Source organism: Rana temporaria, chromosome 8 (genome assembly GCF_905171775.1).
Source record: "Rana temporaria chromosome 8, aRanTem1.1, whole genome shotgun sequence".
NCBI classification, from domain to species: domain Eukaryota; kingdom Metazoa; phylum Chordata; class Amphibia; order Anura; family Ranidae; genus Rana; species Rana temporaria.
Genome location: NC_053496.1, coordinates 188476416 through 188492745, shown reverse-complemented (window position 1 = coordinate 188492745; position 16330 = coordinate 188476416).

Below are 16330 nucleotides of genomic sequence, written 5' to 3'. Positions count from 1 at the left end.
GCCAAATCCAATAATTTCCATTTTAAATGAATGGAAACCATTCGACCAGCACAGCAAATATCCTAATTTATTATTATACAGGATTTATATAGCGCCAACAGTTTGCGCAGCGCTTTACAACATCAGGGAAGACAGTACAGTTACAATACAATTCAATACAGGAGGGATCAGAGGGCCCTGCTCGTTAGAGCTTACAGTCTAGAAGGGAGGGTCAAGTGGGACAAAGGGTAGTTGGCTGTGGGGGATGATCAGATGGACAAAATTAAAGTACAGTTGTTAGGTGTGGGTAGGATAGGCTTCTCTGAAGAGGAGGCTTTTCAGGGATCCTCTAAAAGCTAATAGAGAAGGAGATAGATGGACAGATTGGGGTAAGGAGTTCCATAGGCTTGGAGAGGCTCTGGAAAAGTCATGTAGACGAGCATGGGAGGAGGTGATGAGAGAGCAGGAGGTCTTAAGAAGAACGAAGAGAATGATTAGGTTGGTATTTAGAGACTAGGTCAGTGATGTAGCTGGGGGCAGAGCTGTGCATTGCTTTGTAGGTAATTGTTAGTATTTTGAATTTAATTTGTTGGGCGAGCGGAAGCCAGTGGAGGGATTGACTGAGAGGAGCAGCAGAGACAGAGCGGTTGGTAAGGTGGATGAGTCTGGCAGCAGCATTCATGATGGACTGAAGGGAGGTTAGAGTATGCAGGGGTAAGCCAATGAGGAGGGAGTTGCAGTAATCGAGGCGAGAGATGACCAGGGAGTGAATTAGGAGCTTTGTGGTGTCATTGGTTAGAAAGGGGCGTATTTTGGAGATGTTGCGGAGGCTGAGGCAGCAAGATTTGGACAGTGATTGGACGTGGGGCTTGAAGGACAGTTCAGAGTCCAGGACTACTCCTAGGACCTTGGCATGTGGGGATGGGCTTATGGTTGTGCCATCAATTTTGACAGAGAGATCAGGGGAAGAGGCACGTGGGGAAGGAAAATGATAAGTTTGGTTTCGGATAGATTGAGTTTAAAGGAAGTGGTGTGACATCCAAACTGATATATCTGATAGTACTGTTGGCGATAAATCCTGTATAATAATAATAATAATAGATTAGTGATACATGAGGGGAATGAAGGGGCGAGTTGAGGGGCAGAGAGATAGATTTGAGTGTCGTCAGCGCAGAGATGGTATCGGAAGCCGTGGGTGGCTATCAGCTGACCCAGGGAGGAGGTGTAGAATGAAAATAGGAGGGGTTCAAGAACAGAACCTTGGGGGACCCCAACAGAGAAAGGAAGAGGAGAGGAGGAAGTAGAATTGTAAGTAACGCTGAAGGTGCGGTTGGATAAGTAGGTAGAGAGCCAGCGAAGAGTACAGTCACGGAGACCAAAGGTGTGAAGTTTTTTGAGGAAGAGTGGGTGGTCAACCGTATCAAAGGCGGCAGAGAGGTCCAGGAGTAGGAGCACAGAATAATGTTCCTTAGTTTTGGCTGTTAGTATATCGTTTGTTAGTTTTAGGAGAGCAGTTTCTGTGGAATGTTGAGGACAAAACCCAGACTGAAGGGGATCAAGAAGGTTATTATCAGCAAGGTGGACGCTCAGTCGGTTGTAGACTAGACGTTCAAGGAGTTTGGTTAAAAAGGAGAGCAAGGAGATGGGGCGTAGGTTGCCAGAGTTGGTGAGCGCAGTAATAAGGGGAGGACAGAAGTGAGGGTGATATATACAAGGTGTGGGGTGGAGAACAGGGATGAATGAAAGACAGTTTAAGGATTGAAGACGCAGCAGTCAGAAGGAGTGGCAGACGGGGCATTTTAGAAGGGGGAGGAAGAGCAGAAAGTGTGTACAAGGTTACCTGTGTGACAAATTTCAAGGTATTTTGTGTTCCTTCGCTTTGTGCATTCGCTGAAGTGCAGAGTCAGAAGGGCTTCCACTTATATAAATCCCCCCACTTTGAGAAAGAACCCCATTTGCAAACGTCAAGGGGTGGCATTCATCTTTCCCCCATTCACACAGAAGGAATGTACATGGACTTTCCCCGGGGGAATTGCTATGCACATATTTTATTAATAGACCCCTAAATGTCAGGAGACGTTTATATAAAGATGGGAAGTATGGAGCAGATAAATGAATAGACCTCCTAGCAATGTTATTACCAGGCTGCAGCTAGGGGGAGCTCTAATGTGTGAGCACAGCAGAGTCATCCCATCTAGCTCACATTAACCCTTTCACTGTCAGATGTTTTTGCAAATTTTGGGCCTGAAGATTAGATAAAACCCCCAAACATATATCATATGATAGCAGAGGCCCTGGAGAATAAAATGGTGGTGATTGTTAAGGTGTTCCTCGTACACAAATTCCCCCTTAATATCCGGGTTTATTTTCTCCTTTTCCCCCCATTTTCTATGGTGTGATCTTTTCTACAATACTTTGTTATAATAATGTAACACGTTGTGTATTGTATTGTATGACTCCGCCTCCACATTCCAGACAAGTCATTTTCCTGACCAATCGCATTTCTACCTTGTTACTATTTCCTGATTCTATGACTGTAATCTGTTTAAAAGTAAAAATTATAATAAAAAAATGTATTGAAGAGAAAAAAAAGTTGTGTGTGTCGGTGGAATGAGAAGAATTGCTGGTGGTGTTGTCACCTGTCACAGCCGTCACACCTGGTTTCCCGGCCAATGCACCAGAGAAATGTTGCAGCAAAACGGCTCTTTGAGTTCTGGGAAACCAGGAATGGACTCCGGACACGGACTCCAGGAAAACAAACCTTTTATTTCACCAGGGAAAGGAGCGACTCACGCCAGGATGCCAAGTGGCCTCTTCTAGGCGTTTACAACATATAGATTTCCTCTTGTATAGACATTCCTTGGAACTTCGTAAAACATCTAAAAGCTTGTTAGCGAGTGACATCTGCGGCTTCTCAGTTATCTGTCTAATTTATCATCTACTAAGCTGTAGACATGTGCACTGACCAAACCCCCAACCTCTTCTATAGGATTGTGAAGATTTCTATCCTATTTACTAAGAAGCTGAGGAAGATGTCCATGATGTAGATGAGGGTCACATATAGTATGAGCAGCATCACCCTTCAGTCTGTCACCAAGACCTAGTCTGGCAATGCCCAGAATGATACCAATTAGTCTCTGACCAATCTCACGGTTTGGATGGACTTTCTCCTTTTCATTATTTCCAGGTGACCATGAATTAGAGTTCCAATATCTCCCCCGTGTTCTGCAGACAGATATACATTTCCCGATGTCTTATGTTGTACAGATCCCTCATGTTCCCCGATACGAGCTCATACATTGGACTTGTTCAACTTTCCAACCAGGAGGGAATGGACTGGGCAAGATTCTCTCCCCATGTTGAGGGTATGTGGTTTGGTATGGTTCAGGAAGAGACATGCTCACTCCCCACCCCCCACCCTTCCCTGCCGAGTCAGGCTGCATGCTCTGATAAGGGTCTAGTATGAATTTCTTGGTGGTGGGGGGTCCATACAGTTTTTTCTTTATCGTACATCACGGGACACAGAGTCTAGTAATTACAATGGGCCAGATGCATAAAGACTTACGCTGGCGTATCTACAGATACGCAGCGTAAGTGTCCAGATGCGCCAATGTATCTATGCACCTTATTCTCAATACTAGATACGCCTGAATTCTGGCCTCATCCGACCAACGTAAGTCTCCTACGCCGTCGGATCTTGGGCGCATATTTACGCTGGCCGCAATGGGCGCTTCCAAAGATTTACACGCCGAATATGTAAATGAGTAAGATACGCCGATTCACGAATGTACGCAGTAATCTACGCCGTTTACGTAAGGCGTACGTCCGGCATATAGTTATTCCACCAAAAAGGTGGTGCAGCCTATGCAAAGGTATGGACGTCTGAACAGCCGTTGTTTACGTAAGTCGTAGGTGAATGGGGCTGGGCGTAGGTTACGTTCGCATCGTTCGCATTGAGCTGTTGTATCTTAGGGAGTATATGCGACGTGATTCTGAGCATGCGCCGTTCGTTAGGCCCTTCATTTACATGGGGTCACGCTTCATTTTAATACAACACACCCACTGCCTTGCTACTTTGAATTAGGCGGGCTTACGCCGGCCCATTTATGCTACGCCGCCGTAACTTAGGGAGAAAGTGCTTTGTGAATACTGTACTTGCCGCTCTGTTACATCGGCGTAGCGCATATGAGATGCGCTACGCCCGCCTAAAGATACGCACTCTACGTGAATCTGGCCCTAAGTGGGTTATATGTTCCACCTTCAGGTGCTGGACACTGGTGTAATCAATTAGACAGGAAGTTCCCTCCCTATATAACCCCTCCCACACTGGGAGCACCTCAGTTTTTTCGCCAGTGTCTAAGGATGCCGCTTTTTGGCGCAGTATTCTGCAGGCAGCATTATAGGTCCTCACGTCTGATGGCGGTCTGCGTTATTTGTGTCTCCCTCCCCTCAGTAAGCATTGCTTTGGGACATCCCACTTAGTAATGACTAGACTCTGTGTCCCGTGATGTACGATAAAGAAAATAGGATTTTTATGACAGCTTACCTGTAAAATCCTTTTCTTGGAGTACATCACGGGACACAGAGTCTAGTCAGCTCACAAGAACATTTTTTTTTTGCCCACCTTCCAAGCCAAGTCGCCAGGACACTATTTCTAGTCGCCATGGTGACCGGGATTTGTCGAGCCCTGGTTTCAGTGTCAGCGGGGCAGTCTCCTCAATCTTCAGGAACACGGCCTGGATGCTGGAGTCTTGCTTCCGTATGGATAGCTGGTCTCTCAGTGGATAGGCCCAGGCTTCTGGCCTAACACCACGGCTGTGCTCTGTTAGCAACTCCGCAGAGGAGAGAAGCGCAGGTCCCGAGAGAGCGAAAAACAGCCACACCCTTTCCTTAAGTAACCTCCCCCATAAGTCTGTGCGGAGGTGTTACATGTTCCAATAGTACAGGGCATTGTGGGAAGTGTAGTCTGTTTCTCTACGAGTCAATGGAGTCCATATCTCCTGCTACTTGCATTCCCACAATGCATAACTTCCTTAAAGGTATCCTAAGTATTTACAAAAAAAAATGGATAAAGTTCTAGCGGGAATGACCTGTCATAAGACTTTGACAGGATAACCCCGCTACATATATATATATTAGTCTACCTGCATTAAAATGTTAAAATGCTATTAACCACTTGATCACTGGGCACATAAACCCACTTAATAACCAGACCAATTTTCAGCTTTCGGTGCTCTCACAATTTGAATGACAATTACTCAGTCATACAACACTGTACCCAAATGAAATTTTCATCCTTTATTTCACACAAATAGAGCTTTCTTTTGCGCTATAAGAGAAAAAAGACTGAAAATTCTGTAAAAAAAATGATTTTTTTGTTGTTTCTGTTATAAAATTTAGCACATTTAGTATTTTTTCTTCATTCTTTTGCATAAATGTGAAAGATGAAGTTACGCCGAGTAAATAGATACCCAACATGTCACCCTTCAAAATTGCACACGCTCGTGGAATGGCGCCAAACTTCCCTACTTAAAAATCCCCATAGGCAACGTTGCAGGGTATTGAGGGGTATTGCAGAGTAGTGTGGGGTATTGCAGAGTAGTGTGGGATATTGCAGAGTAGTGTGGGGTATTGCAGAGTAGTGTGGGGTATTTCAGAGTAGTGTGGGGTATTGCAGAGTATTGTGGGGTATTGCAGAGTAGTGTGGGATATTGCAGAGTAGTGTGGGGGTATTGCAGAGTAGTGTGGGGTATTGCAGAGTAGTGTGGGGTATTGCAGAGTAGTGTGGGGTATTGCAGAGTAGTGTGGGGGTATTGCAGAATAGTGTGGGGTATTGCAGGGTAGTGTGGGGTATTGCAGAGTAGTGTGGGGTATTGCAGAGTAGTGTGGGGTATTGCAGAGTAGTGTGGGATATTGCAGAGTATTGTGGGGGTATTGCAGAGTATTGTAGGGTATTGCAGGGTAGTGTGGGGGTATTGCAGAGTATTGGGGGTATTGCAGAGTAGTGTGGGGTTTTGCAGAGTATTGGGGGTATTGCAGAGTAGTGTGGGGGTATTGCAGAGTAGTGTGGGGTATTGCAGAGTAGTGTGGGGTATTGCAGAGTAGTGTGCGGTATTGCAGAGTAGTGTGGGATATTGCAGAGTAGTGTGGGGTATTGCAGAGTAGTGTGGGGTATTGCAGAGTATTGTGGGGTATTGCAGAGTAGTGTGGGGTATTGCAGAGTAGTGTGTGGTATTGCAGAGTAGTGTGGGGTATTGCAGAGTAGTGTGGGATATTGCAGAGTAGTGTGGGGTATTGCAGAGTAGTGTGGGGTATTGCAGAGTAGTGTGGGATATTGCAGAGTAGTGTGGGGTATTGCAGAGTAGTGTGGGATATTGCAGAGTAGTGTGGGGTATTGCAGAGTAGTGTGGGGTATTGCAGAGTAGTGTGGGGTATTGCAGAGTAGTGTGGGATATTGCAGAGTAGTGTGGGGTATTGCAGAGTAGTGTGGGGTATTGCAGAGTATTGTGGGGTATTGCAGAGTAGTGTGGGATATTGCAGAGTAGTGTGGGGTATTGCAGAGTAGTGTGGGATATTGCAGAGTAGTGTGGGGTATTGCAGAGTAGTGTGGGGGTATTGCAGAGTAGTGTGGGGTATTGCAGAGTAGTGTGGGGTATTGCAGAGTAGTGTGGGGTATTGCAGAGTAGTGTAGGGTATTGCAGAGTGGTGTGGGGGTATTGCAGAGTAGTGTGGGATATTGCAGAGTAGTGTGGGGTATTGCAGAGTAGTGTGGGGTATTGCAGAGTAGTGTGGGGTATTGCAGAGTAGTGTGGGGTATTGCAGAGTGGTGTGGGGGTATTGCAGAGTAGTGTGGGATATTGCAGAGTAGTGTGGGGTATTGCAGAGTAGTGTGGGGTATTGCAGAGTAGTGTGGGGGTATTGCAGAGTAGTGTGGGGTATTGCAGGGTAGTGTGGGGTATTGCAGAGTATTGTAGGGTATTGCAGAGTAGTGTGGGGGTATTGCAGAGTAGTGTGGGGTATTGCAGAGTAGTGTGGGGGTATTGCAGAGTAGTGTGGGGTATTGCAGAGTAGTGTGGGGGTATTGCAGAGTAGTGTGGGGGTATTGCAGAGTAGTGTGGGGTATTGCAGAGTAGTGTGGGATATTGCAGAGTAGTGTGGGGGTATTGCAGAGTAGTGTGGGGTATTGCAGAGTAGTGTGGGGTATTGCAGAGTAGTGTGGGGTATTGCAGAGTAGTGTGGGGGTATTGCAGAGTAGTGTGGGGTATTGCAGAGTAGTGTGGGGTATTGCAGAGTAGTGTGGGGTATTGCAGAGTAGTGTGGGGTATTGCAGAGTAGTGTGGGGTATTGCAGAGTAGTGTGGGATATTGCAGAGTAGTGTGGGGGTATTGCAGAGTATTGAGGGGTATTGCAGAGTAGTGTGGGGATATTGCAGAGTAGTGTGGGGTATTGCAGAGTAGTGTGGGGTATTGCAGAGTAGTGTGGGGTATTGCAGAGTAGTGTGGGGGTATTGCAGAGTAGTGTGGGATATTGCAGAGTAGTGTGGGGTATTGCAGAGTATTGTAGGGGTATTGCAGAGTAGTGTGGGGTATTGCAGAGTAGTGTGGGGTATTGCAGAGTAGTGTGGGGTATTGCAGAGTAGTGTAGGGTATTGCAGAGTAGTGTGGGATATTGCAGAGTAGTGTGGGGGTATTGCAGAGTAGTGTGGGGTATTGCAGAGTAGTGTGGGATATTGCAGAGTAGTGTGGGGTATTGCAGAGTAGTGTGGGGTATTGCAGAGTAGTGTGGGGTATTGCAGAGTGGTGTGGGGTATTGCAGAGTAGTGTGGGGTATTGCAGAGTAGTGTGGGGGTATTGCAGAGTAGTGTGGGATATTGCAGAGTAGTGTGGGGTATTGCAGAGTATTGTAGGGGTATTGCAGAGTAGTGTGGGGTATTGCAGAGTAGTGTGGGGTATTGCAGAGTAGTGTGGGATATTGCAGAGTAGTGTGGGGTATTGCAGAGTAGTGTGGGGTATTGCAGAGTAGTGTGGGGGTATTGCAGAGTAGTGTGGGGGTATTGCAGAGTAGTGTGGGATATTGCAGAGTAGTGTGGGGGTATTTCAGAGTAGTGTGGGGTATTGCAGAGTAGTGTGGGGTATTGCAGAGTAGTGTGGGGTATTGCAGAGTAGTGTGGGATATTGCAGAGTAGTGTGGGGGTATTTCAGAGTAGTGTGGGGTATTGCAGAGTAGTGTGGGGTATTGCAGAGTAGTGTGGGGTATTGCAGAGTAGTGTGGGATATTGCAGAGTAGTGTGGGGTATTGCAGAGTAGTGTGGGGTATTGCAGAGTAGTGTGGGGTATTGCAGAGTAGTGTGGGGTATTGCAGAGTAGTGTGGGGTATTGCAGGGTAGTGTGGGGTATTGCAGAGTAGTGTGGGGTATTGCAGAGTAGTGTGGGGGTATTGCAGAGTAGTGTGGGGATATTGCAGAGTAGTGTGGGGTATTGCAGAGTAGTGTGGGGTATTGCAGAGTATTGTAGGGGTATTGCAGAGTAGTGTGGGATATTGCAGAGTAGTGTGGGGTATTGCAGAGTAGTGTGGGGTATTGCAGAGTAGTGTGGGGGTATTGCAGAGTAGTGTGGGGTATTGCAGAGTAGTGTGGGATATTGCAGAGTAGTGTGGGGTATTGCAGAGTAGTGTGGGGTATTGCAGAGTAGTGTGGGGGTATTGCAGAGTAGTGTGGGGTATTGCAGAGTAGTGTGGGGTATTGCAGAGTAGTGTGGGGGTATTGCAGAGTAGTGTGGGGTATTGCAGGGTAGTGTGGGGTATTGCAGAGTATTGTAGGGTATTGCAAAATAGTGTGGGGGTATTGCAGAGTAGTGTGGGGTATTGCAGAGTAGTGTGGGGGTATTGCAGAGTAGTGTGGGGTATTGCAGAGTAGTGTGGGGGTATTGCAGAGTAGTGTGGGGTATTGCAGAGTAGTGTGGGGGTATTGCAGAGTAGTGTGGGGGTATTTCAGAGTAGTGTGGGGTATTGCAGAGTAGTGTGGGGTATTGCAGAGTAGTGTGGGGTATTGCAGAGTAGTGTGGGGGTATTGCAGAGTAGTGTGGGGTATTGCAGAGTAGTGTGGGATATTGCAGAGTAGTGTGGGGTATTGCAGAGTAGTGTGGGGTATTGCAGAGTAGTGTGGGGTATTGCAGAGTAGTGTGGGATATTGCAGAGTAGTGTGGGGGTATTTCAGAGTAGTGTGGTGTATTGCAGAGTAGTGTGGGGGTATTGCAGAGTAGTGTGGGGTATTGCAGAGTAGTGTGGGGGTATTGCAGAGTAGTGTGGGGGTATTGCAGAGTAGTGTGGGGTATTGCAGAGTAGTGTGGGGGTATTGAAGAGTAGTGTGGGGTATTGCAGAGTAGTGTGGGGGTATTGCAGAGTAGTGTGGGGGTATTGCAGAGTAGTGTGGGGTATTGCAGAGTAGTGTGGGATATTGCAGAGTAGTGTGGGGTATTTCAGAGTAGTGTAGGGTATTGCAGAGTAGTGTGGGGTATTGCAGAGTAGTGTGGGGTATTGCAGAGTAGTGTGGGGTATTGCAGGGTAGTGTGGGGTATTGCAGAGTATTGTAGGGTATTGCAGAGTAGTGTGGGGGTATTGCAGAGTAGTGTGGGGTATTTCAGAGTAGTGTGGGGTATTGCAGAGTATTGTGGGGTATTGCAGAGTATTGTAGGGGTATTGCAGAGTAGTGTGGGGTATTGCAGAGTATTGTGGGGTATTGCAGAGTATTGTAGGGTATTGCAGAGTAGTGTGGGGGTATTGCAGAGTAGTGTGGGGTATTGCAGGGTAGTGTGGGGTATTGCAGAGTAGTGTGGGGTATTGCAGAGTAGTTTGGGATATTGCAGAGTAGTGTGGGATATTGCAGAGTAGTGTGGGGTATTGCAGAGTAGTGTGGGGTATTGCAGAGTAGTGTGGGGGTATTGCAGAGTAGTGTGGGGTATTGCAGGGTAGTGTGGGGTATTGCAGAGTATTGTAGGGTATTGCAGAGTAGTGTGGGGGTATTGCAGAGTAGTGTGGGGGTATTGCAGAGTAGTGTGGGATATTGCAGAGTAGTGTGGGGTATTGCAGAGTAGTGTGGGGGTATTGCAGAGTAGTGTGGGGGTATTGCAGAGTAGTGTGGTGTATTGCAGAGTAGTGTGGGGTATTGCAGAGTAGTGTGGGGTATTGCAGAGTAGTGTGGGGTATTGCAGAGTATTGTGGGGTATTGCAGAGTAGTGTGGGGTATTGCAGAGTAGTGTAGGGTATTGCAGAGTAGTGTGGGATATTGCAGAGTAGTGTGGGGTATTGCAGAGTAGTGTGGGGTATTGCAGAGTAGTGTGGGATATTGCAGGGTAGTGTGGGGTATTGCAGAGTAGTGTGGGGTATTGCAGGGTAGTGTGGGGTATTGCAGAGTAGTGTGGGGTATTGCAGAGTAGTGTGGGGGTATTGCAGAGTAGTGTGGGGTATTGCAGAGTAGTGTGGGATATTGCAGAGTAGTGTGGGGTATTGCAGAGTAGTGTGGGGGTATTGCAGAGTAGTGTGGGATATTGCAGAGTAGTGTGGGGTATTGCAGAGTAGTGTGGGGTATTGCAGAGTGGTGTGGGATATTGCAGAGTGGTGTGGGATATTGCAGAGTAGTGTGGGGTATTTCAGAGTAGTGTAGGGTATTGCAGAGTAGTGTGGGGTATTGCAGAGTAGTGTGGGGTATTGCAGAGTGGTGTGGGGTATTGCAGAGTAGTGTGGGGTATTGCAGAGTAGTGTGGGGGTATTGCAGAGTAGTGTGGGGTATTGCAGAGTAGTGTGGGGTATTTCAGAGTAGTGTGGGGTATTGCAGAGTATTGTGGGGTATTGCAGAGTATTGTAGGGTATTGCAGGGTAGTGTGGGGGTATTGCAGAGTATTGGGGGTATTGCAGAGTAGTGGGGGTATTGCAGAGTATTGGGGGTATTGCAGAGTAGTGTGGGGTTTTGCAGAGTAGTGTGGGGTATTGCAGAGTAGTGTGGGGTATTGCAGAGTATTGTGGGGTATTGCAGAGTATTGTGGGGTATTGCAGAGTAGTGTGGGATATTGCAGAGTAGTGTGGGGTATTGCAGAGTAGTGTGGGGTATTTCAGAGTAGTGTAGGGTATTGCAGAGTAGTGTGGGGTATTGCAGAGTAGTGTGGGGTATTGCAGAGTGGTGTGGGGTATTGCAGAGTAGTGTGGGGTATTGCAGAGTAGTGTGGGGTATTGCAGAGTAGTGTAGGGTATTGCAGAGTAGTGTGGGGTATTGCAGAGTAGTGTGGGGTATTGCAGAGTAGTGTGGGGTATTGCAGAGTAGTGTGGGATATTGCAGAGTAGTGTGGGGTATTGCAGAGTAGTGTAGGGTATTGCAGAGTAGTGTGGGGTATTGCAGAGTGGTGTGGGGTATTGCAGAGTAGTGTGGGGTATTGCAGAGTGGTGTGGGGTATTGCAGAGTAGTGTGGGGTATTGCAGAGTGGTGTGGGGTATTGCAGAGTAGTGTGGGGTATTGCAGAGTGGTGTGGGGTATTGCAGAGTAGTGTGGGGTATTGAAGAGTAGTGTGGGGTATTGCAGAGTAGTGTGGGGTATTGCAGAGTAGTGTGGGATATTGCAGAGTAGTGTGGGATATTGCAGAGTAGTGTGGGGTATTGCAGAGTAGTGTGGGGTATTGCAGAGTAGTGTGGGATATTGCAGAGTAGTGTGGGATATTGCAGAGTAGTGTGGGATATTGCAGAGTAGTGTGGGGTATTGCAGAGTAGTGTGGGGTATTGCAGAGTAGTGTGGGATATTGCAGAGTAGTGTGGGGGTATTTCAGAGTAGTGTGGGGTATTGCAGAGTAGTGTGGGGTATTGCAGAGTAGTGTGGGGTATTGCAGAGTAGTGTGGGGTATTGCAGAGTAGTGTGGGATATTGCAGAGTAGTGTGGGGGTATTTCAGAGTAGTGTGGGGTATTGCAGAGTAGTGTGGGGTATTGCAGAGTAGTGTGGGGTTTTGCAGAGTAGTGTGGGGTATTGAAGAGTAGTGTGGGGTATTGCAGAGTAGTGTGGGGTATTGCAGAGTAGTGTGGGATATTGCAGAGTAGTGTGGGGGTATTTCAGAGTAGTGTGGGGTATTGCAGAGTAGTGTGGGGTATTGCAGAGTAGTGTGGGGTATTGCAGAGTAGTGTGGGGTATTGCAGAGTATTGCACAGTATAGGTGTGTAGTATTGCACAGTATGGGGCAGGGATGGCTGAGCAGGGATGGATGGATGGCTGGATCTGTGACTGCATGTGTCACAGATCCAGCCCACAGCACTCGTGCTGCATCTGCTCTCTCCCCCCCTCTCCTCTCACACTGTACCGTTCGGTACAGAGAGGGGAGGGAGGAACCGGCGTCATCACATGACGCCGGTTTGTTTACAAGTGATTGCTCCGTCATTGGACGGAGCGATCACGTGGTAAACCGCCGCTATCAGCGGCGATTTACCGTGATGCGGACATTCCTGTGTGCGCGCCCCAGAGGGCGCGTGGGAGCGCGATTCTGGGAGGACGTCCATGGACTTCCTCCCAGAGTTAAGCAACCGCTTTGCAGCCGTATTTCGACTGCAGGCGGTGATTAAGTGGTTAAAGTCATTTTTATATCATTTTTTATTTATTAGTAAAAAAAAATTGTAAACCCTAAAATATGGTTTTACCCATGGACTGTTCTATTATAGTTATACGGGGTTTATATTTGTATACTTTATTAAAATGTAATGATTATAAATGTATTTTTCATTGATATGAATGGTGTATAGCTGCATTACATATGTGGGATTCCATTCATTTCCTATACACCATTCACATGTAAATAGGCACATGTATGAGCTTTAAATATTGATAAAAACAAAGGGCCAGATTCACGTATATTCGCGTAAATCTGCGGCGGCGTAACGTATCCCATTTACGTTACACCGCCGCAAGTTTTCCGGGCAAGTGCTTGATTCACAAAGCACTTGCCTATAAAGTTGCGGCGGCGTAGCGTAAATCCGCTCGGCGCAAGCCCGCCTAATTCAAATGATCCGAGTAGGGGGCATGGATCATTTAAATTAGGCGCGTTCCCACGCCGATCGTACTGCGCATGCGCCGTCCCTAAAATTTCCCGACGTGCATTGCGCTAAATGACGTCGCAAGGACGTCATTGGTTTCGACGTTAACGTAAATGGCGTCCAGCGCCATTCACGGACGACTTACGCAAACGACGTTAAATTTTTAATTTCGACGCGGGAACGACGGCCATACTTAACATTGGCTACGCCACCTAGGGGGCAGTTTTATCTTTACGCCGCATATCTCTTACGGAAACGCGTAAATTTACTGCGAAGGACAAGCGTACGTTCGTGAATCGGCGTAACGACTCATTTGAATATTCTACGCCGACCGCAATGGAATCGCCACCTAGCGACCGGCCTAGAATTGCAGCCTAAGATCCGATGGTGTAAGTCACTTACATTTGTCGGATCTTAGGGAGATCTATGCGTAACCTGATTCTATGAATCAGTCGCATAGATACGACCGTCCGGACTCAGAGATACGACGCTGTCGTATCTTCTTTATGAATCCGGCCCATAGTTTTTTAATAATTAGGTTAATGTATATTGTTTGTATTGTTTGGTGGGAATGTAACTTTATTATGTTATTAATATGTGGTGTATAATGTGTGCTGATTCGTGTTCAACTTTTTCTGTATTTTTCACTTCCTCATACTGTAATCCCGCTACATCACACGAGATTACAGTGAGAGAAGCAGTTCTCAGGAGTTTCCAGCCGTTTGTAGATCGCTCCTCATCTCAACATGAGAATCGATCTACAAAGCTTCATAAACAGGCACTCAGAGGAGAGCGATCTCCCCTGAGAATGCCTGAGAACTGAATAGCGGTATTTTACCGCACTTTCATAAAAGGACACCTATGAGATGTTTCTCTGGGCTGCAGTTCCTCTGATCTCCACAAGATGGTGATCTAACGTCTACCATAGAGAGAAGAAGTCTCTATGGAAGACAGGAAGTGATGTCAGGTACAGATAGGAAGTTCCGGGTGAGAGGTGAGTCGGGAGAGAGTAGCGAGGAGACATTGTTGGATTCGGCAGCAGAGGAGGTAATAAGATCTTATCTTCTATTTACACCCAGTAACCCCGTCATGTCCGTCCTCTTCCTCCATAGTCACTGTGACGTCTTTTATCTCCAGCAGATGATAATACACACATATATAGTGTGGAGACCTAGATTAACCCCTTCAGGGGCAGAACATTCCCCCACTTACAAGGCCGGAACATTCTCTTTGTTTCAGTTTATACTAACAGATTATACGATAATACGGGTTGGGGGTTTTAGTTAGAGGTGGACTTATGATACGTGTGTTTGATTTTATAATCTTTATGGAGGAGGAAATAACTATTCCTGATGTCTGTGAAGGTTCAACACAAGGGATGTGTCTGGATGATGACTTTATCTTTGTAAGTATCAGGTGATGTCACTGTCTATTTCCCTATGTAGGAGTATTTAGAAGGACACAAGGATCTCTACAAGGACGTCATGATGGACAATCAGCCGCCCCTCACATCACCGGGTAAGAGGAGACTTTATTGTAAAGGAGAGAGCAGTACGGAGGCTCCACCTAGATCCCCCATCATCTGATAAACACATAGAAACAATGTATTCAGTCAGTGTGTGTGTTTCCTACAGATGGATCCAGTAATGGGAACCCACCAGAGAGATGTCCCCGTCCTCTGTATTCCCGGGATTCCACACAGGAAGGTCACACCATCCCCCACCATCAGGTAGATGAGGAACAATCACTGATCGTATCATTAGGATCTGTACATTATCTGCATTGTTACCATTGATGTCATTTTTATTCTATATTCAGAGTGGAAACCTGAGAGATCCTAAAGTTGAGGTTAAAGAAGAGATAAAAGAGGAGGATGATGAGGATGGGGTGATGGAGGAAGAACACAAAGATCTGTACCAGGACACCATGGTGGAGTCATCCAGCTACAGAAACCCCCCAGAGAGATGTCCCCGTCCTCTGTTTTCCCGGGATTCCACACAGGAAGGTCACACCATCCCCCACCACCATCAGGTAGATGAGGAACAATTATTGTTGGGAATCGTTCATACTAAAGCTATTTCGTTACAATGAATGTTTAATTATATATTTTTAGGGTGGAAACCTGGAGGATAATAATATTGTTGTAAAAGAAGAGTATAAAGAGGAGGATGAGGAGTATGGAGTGATGGAGGAGTTTTCAGAAGGACACAAGGATATGATGGAGCCACCTAATACCAGGAACCCACCAGAGAGATGTCCCCGTCCTCTGTATTCCCGGGATTCCACACAGGAAGGTCACACCATCCCCCACTGTTACAAGGTCGGTGGGACGGAGCATCTAGAACATGGACTGGTGGAGATGATGTGTGGATTTTGTATGTAAGTTTATATCTTACAGATTATATTCTCTCTCATTCTCTTGGTTTAGAGTGGAGATCCAATCGATATAGAATTTGAGGTGAAATCGGAAGAAGAAGAGACGTATGTGAGGGATGATCAGCAGTCTATGGAGGAGGATGGAATAACGGGGACATTTATAGAGGGGGACACTCCTACAGAGATCAGCACAGGTGGGTCATTAACACTAAATCCATTCCTCCACCCATACTGCTCACTGATTGGTCCAGAGTAGGGCGGGGACTGGATGATATCAGCCTGTAATCCCCTGGTCACTTTCCTGAGCTGTGTTCCCCCGTCCTGTATTCCTTGTGTCTTCTGCCCCATGCCCGCGTCTAGTGAGATCTCTGACAGAACAATTCTCCCGGGTTACTTGCTCTGTTATTTGCTGGCTGTGCCGGGTGGAGGGATATGTCTGTATAGTCTCAGACCCAAGTCACTGAGTGCAGTCTCAGGAGATGGGAGGCAGCGGTGTGGGATCTCTGCAACTTGTCTCCAGTAAACATTTCATCCACCACTGATTACTCAATACCAATATTATGAGTCCTGACCCATCACTATATACTCTATGTTGTACATTACATACTCCTGACCCCTGCACTATATACTCTATGTTGTACATTACATACTCCTGACCCCTGCACTATATACTCTATATTGTACATTACATACTCCTGACCCTCGTCCTATAATCCCCTCATCACTGTCACTCCTATAAAAGACAGTTCTCGTTGTTTCCTCACTCTCTGACTAAGGTCCATGAATAAAGAAATGATCTGGTAGGAGATCAGAGGAGCCATTTACTAGTTACCTTGAGGGGGGAATTGTAAGATCCTCAGAGACAAAGCTGCCTGATGTGGGCGGAGTTCTGGTTTAGGGGAACCAATCTGCTCA